A 5844-nucleotide genomic window follows, 5' to 3' on the forward strand; every position below is an offset into this window, starting at 1 on the left:
ACCAGACCTGTCTATAGCATCAAAAGCCTCCACTTTGATAGCATGGGTACAGGATAAAAAGTGGGGCAACACTTAGAAAGGAGTTATCATATTTGATACAAAAAATTTCAACATTATAAGAATAAGTAGAAATTTTACATTATGGGGGGAATAATAGTCAAAGTTCCATTCCCATTTTTAGAGGGGAGATGTTCCATTCTCAAATAATCTAATAAGAAAATTTTGAATCTTCATGTGTAGATAAGTATTCTTATTTTTAACATTTCTCTCTCTCTTATTTGTAATTTCTATATATACAATAAAGTTTATATTCCTTCATCTTTTCCTTTTTGGTTGAGGATTTTCTTATAGGAAAATAAAGTTGGTACTTTAAACATGCTACTAGATATTGTGTAGACTCAACCTAATGATAATAGCTTGAAAGATCTTGATGACCCAGATGTATAAAATGAGGCTCTCATCTTTGATGATTAATATTAAGAGAGTTTTCTACATTAAGAGGGAGTATGAATCTTCTTCAAAGGCAATGTAGGAGCTTAGAATAATGATATTTAGAGGGAGTCTAAAAATACATGTGGGTGATTGCATGATGTTTATGGGCCTACTCCTACATATATCATGAGGAAGTGATGACTTATTGGTGCAGAAGCACCTAGGGGTAAGGTCAAATCCTAAAGGAATTTAGGTTTGTATATGGTCTAACCAACCATGGAGGAAATAATTTCTACTTTTAGGGTCCCTAGGTGAGTGTAGGGAAGTTAGTTTGGTTGATTTAAACCTAGGAGTTAAAAGTTGTCAAGTAGGTCCTAGGAAGTAAAAAAATGCTCAAAGTGCTTAAACTAGAAAAATAAGGTGAAAAAGACCCAATGAGTAGTTAAACATAGGTGAAAAATTTATGTTTGATGATATGAATCCATGTGGAGAGATTTGGAACCAAATTGGTCAAGGTTGGAGTCTTGGTTTGCAATAATTGTAAAAGTTGTCAAAAAGTTGCTCATTGACAACTTTTCAATTTTGCAAAGTTGCTTAGTAAGTTTTCAGATAGTTTTTGGAAATGAACTACTTTTAGTAGTTATGGATCAATTCAATGGACAAGAAGGAGGGGAAAGACTACTTAAACATCCCTCAATCCAGTTCCAGGAGTTGGATACTTAGATGTATGGACAACATCTGTTAGTGTAGCACTCTATGAGCATTTGGAGCAAATTTTGTGAACTAATGAATCAAAGGAGTTGTTTGTGTTACTTTTTGGTTTGATTTGGATTCTTTGGATCATGTTTTGAAACTATACATAGTTTTTTGGGTTCAACAATTTTATTTCTATAGGTTTAGAAAATCATTTGCTTTACGTGATACAATAGTCAAGTTTTGTGTTGTTAGCATAGAAATGGCTATGGCTTAAAATTCCATGATCAAACTCTCATGGCCTTTGGAAATTAGGAAATAGCCTTTGGATAGGTTGTAAATATGGAAGTTGGAGCTTGTGCAAGGTAGTTGGCCATGGTTACAAGTGAGCCCTAGGCAAGCTAGCAGAGCTTGGCAAGGCACAATGTATGCTTGTAAGGAGATACCATAGTAAATAGGGGTTTGATAAGAGTAAATCTCTATAAAGTATGGAAAGAGTAGGGTGCCTTAGTTTTGGATTTAGAGGAGGAGGTAGGAAGTGAAGAGAAACACATTCAAAGGAGATAAACCTTGCTTTTACCTTAGAAACCCTCAAAATTGGGATTTTCAAAAACCATACTATATGGATAGTACTGTAACCTAAGACCACCAAAATCCTTTAGCCTAGGTCCTTAGGAGACAAAGTCCTTTAGACACCAACTGACCTTATTAAGTGTTTTTAGGAGGAAATGCTAAACCCTTATTTTTAGGAGAGATAATAGGGGCTCTTAGGGGGCTACAAGGCCAATTTAAGCAATTTGGGGATATGGGTGTGATGGACCTAGAAGAATGATGCAGAATGGTAGGGGATGGAAAAAGAAAATCATTAGGAGAAGCCTAAGCTTGGTTAGAACCTAAAAATGATAGTATGATGGGATTTTTCCTTGGAGGCTTAAATATTCCTAGTGAAAGAGTGGGAAGGATAGAAGGTAAACTTGAATTGTTGGGGAGTTTTCTTGAAGGAAGGGGTCCTAGAGTGTGATTCCCTAGTGTAGGGTTGAATAAAGCACACTAGGAGGCCAAGGAAAGCCTTAGTGGAGGTAGTGAGATCTTGTGGAAGGAAGCTCTTCATCAAAGTGGTATCAAAGCCCAAAGAATTGTGGCTTGTGATAGATGTTCTAGCCGATTGAATCAAGTGGGTCAATGTAGATGGTGACCAATGCAGAGTTGGCCAAAGAGGTGGATGAGTAGAGGAAGCTCTTATATGAAAAGAATAGGGTTCTAGATGAATCCATAGAGGAGGTAAAAGACAAGTTAAAAGAGATAGAGGATGCATCCCAAGCTAAGGAAGATGGAGAATGTTGCAAGGGTAAAGAAAAAGTTAGTTTGGAAGATGAAGTTCCTAAGTCAGATCCTCCACTTGGTGAGTAGAAGCCCTTTCTAAAAGCCATGAAAGCATTTGGAGGGAAAAGTATATATAATGTGTCTCTATTACATTGCAAGATGGATGCAAAAGTAGTCTTGGAGTGGTTGGAAAGCGTTGAGAACTACTTTGAGTCTGAGGGGACAACAGAGGCCCAAAAGGTGAGGTTTGTAAAGTTCTGGTTGAAAGGTCAAGCCTTGACATGGTGGAAATTTGTGTAAGAAGAAAGAGAAAGTGAGGTAAATAATCCTATAGCCAAATGAAAGGAAATGGTGGAAAAGATCAAAGAAACCTACCTACCATAGGATTATGAGATTCAAATCCACAAGTAGAGGTAGAATCTCAGATAGAATGAACTTGATGTGGCTACCTACACTAAAGAGTTTTATAAGTTGGAATAAAGTTCAAGGGTACAAAAAGTAGAAAGTATCAAGGTTGAAAGGTACTTAAATGGCTTTAAATGCTCCATTCATGAATTGAGTTTTTTTAGCCTCACCACACTTTAGAGTTGTTTCCAAATGTCTAGGAAGGTGGAGGAAAAATTAAGAAAGAAAGGGGACTCCAATTCTAAGAATAGAGGTAGAGGTAAGGACTTTAGAGGTGGTTTAAGGGGAGGCTCTAGTGGCAAGAGTACTAAACAAAGAAATTATGGAGACTCTAGGTGGAGTGACCAGTCTAGTGAGACTAGTCAGAGAGAAGGATCTAGTAGAGGAAGAGGATCCAATAATGGCGACAATGGTAGATATGGTAACAATAGAGGATCCCATTTTATCAACATGAAATGTTATAATTGCAATAGGGTAGGACATCTGAATTATAGGTGTCTTGATAAGGCATCAAGGTCCTATGGAGAAAAAAAGATAGCCTATGTATAGGAGGAGAATAATTAGAAATAAGGTGAAGTGGATCTTGATTTGGAAAAGGATGAAAACCTCATGTTGAAGAGGGTTCTAATGAAGGAGCCAGTAAAAGAAGAGCACAAGCAGAGAAGGGCACTATCTAAAACTACTTGCAAGATGATGGAAAAGATGTGTAAGGAAATCATAGACTCAAGGTCTATTGGTTAGAGGAGGTAGTGCAAAAACTTGGATTGAAAAAAATACCACATGTGTGTCCATATAGGGTGACTTGGTTGAAAAAAGGACAAAACATCCTAGGTAATGAATAAGTGTAGGTAGACATCACCATTCGAAAATACCATAATAGGGTCCTACGTAATGTACTCTCTATGGATGCTTGTCAGATACTGCTAGGAAGACCTTGGCAATATGACAAAGAAGTAGTACATTATGGGAAAGAAAATAAATATTCTTGTAAGAAAGATGGGGTCACCTATAGGATACAGTCCATAGCAGAGGAAGATAAAGTGGAGAAGGCTGCTACTAAGACCTTTTTAATGAGTGGCAAATATTTTCTCAAAGACTTGAAAGAGATTGAAGGAGTAGTTTATTCCATCATGGTGAAACCCAAAGGAGAGGAGACATCTTCACCAACACTCATCCCTTCTAAGGTATAGAGTTTGTTAGATCAATTTAAGGACATAATCTGTGATGGGGTACCTCCTACTCTACCACCTAAGAGGGCCATAAGTCATCAAATTAACTTCATGCCTAGGGCATCATTGCCTAATAAAGCTTCTTACAAAATGACACCAAAGTAGAATAAGGAGATAGTAAGAAAAGAATAAGAATTGATTGATCAGGGACTTACCAGGAAGAGCATCAGTCCATGTGATGTACCACTAGTCCTAGCACCCAAAAAGGGAGGTAAGTGGATAATGTGCACTAATTCTAGATAAATAAATAGAATCACAATCAGATATAGATTCCCTATTCCTAGAATAGAGGATTTGATGGGTTGTTTGGGTGGGGCGAGGTACTTTTCTAAAATAGATCTCAAAGAGGCTATTATCAAATTCAGATGAAAGAGGGGGATGAGTGGAAGTCTACATTTAAGACTACTAAGGATCTCTATGATTGGTTGGCTATGCCATTTGGCCTCACCAATGCACCTAGTACCTTCACGAGGGTCATGAATGAGGTATTAATACAATACACTAGAGTGTTTGTTGCAATGTACCTAGATGACATCCTCATCTTTAGCAAAATAAAGGAGGAACATATGAGGCACCTTGAAATGGTTTTGAAGAAATTGCAGGAAGAGAAGTTGATAGTCAACTTGGAGAAGAGTGAATTTATGAAGGAGGAGCTTGTATACTTGGGGTTTGTAGTGTCCCAAGACAATCTAAAGATGGAAAAAAACAAGGTAGAGGCAATCTTGAGTTGGCCTACACCTAAATCTACTATTGCAGTTAGGAGTTTTCATGACCTTACTCAATTTTAAAGGAAGTCTGTGGGAAGATTTAGTGAAATAAGTGCATCAATAAATGACACTATCAAAGGAGGCATGAAGACCAAGTTCACATGGACCAAAGTAGCATATGAAAGCTTTGAGAAGCTGAAAAAAGAAGTGGCAAAACAAGCTATATTGGTATTTTCTAGTTTTGAGAAAGCTTTTGTGGTGGAATATGATGCTAGTGAAATAGCAATAGGGTAAAAGCACAAACCTGTGTCACCCTTTTGTAAAAGAAAAGGCTGACAAAAGTATAATTATTCACCTTCAATAACATAAAATCAATATTATTATTTTGAATTTAAAAATGAAGTAAACTAATAAAATGTGTAGAAATGGATGAAATTTTAGATTATAAATTTTAATAATTATTTTGAATAAGAATTGATATATGTTCCTAATTTTTATAGATAATTTTTTAGCCGTTGAAAAATGCTGAAAATTAGGAGTCTAGTTCCACCACAAGACTATATGGAAATAAAATTATTTCCCTTTGATCTTAGACTATGTTATAGATAACATATATATCTAGAACAATAAAAAATAAATATCAACTTTAGACCTATATTTTCTCTTTTCTAATGATTCAAATTTTGAGTCACCTAAAATCGATAGTTTTCATCTCCCACCACATTTTTCAAAACAAATCTATTCTAACCTAGAGAAAAGTTATACATTCTAGAAGATGACTCTCTTCTCTAGAACATCATATAATTTTAAATTTTTTTACATGATTTAATATTTTTTCTTTCTCAATCTTGACTTTTTTTTAGTGTTAAAATACGGTCTTGTAGAATTTTTTAATTACAATATACTATATCTAATTAAAACACTATAAACTCTACATGAGAATATTCTTGACTCCGAGCTCTATAAAATGGTTTTTATATATTATTAAAAAACTATATTAAAAAATAGTATGAGTTATCAGAATGCTACTTGTCTAAAATAATTTTATTTCTTTA

The sequence above is a fragment of the Cupressus sempervirens genome, chromosome 9 (genome assembly GCF_028749045.1).
Source record: "Cupressus sempervirens isolate cs-2001-9-10 chromosome 9, ASM2874904v1, whole genome shotgun sequence".
Taxonomy (NCBI): Eukaryota; Viridiplantae; Streptophyta; class Pinopsida; order Cupressales; family Cupressaceae; genus Cupressus; species Cupressus sempervirens.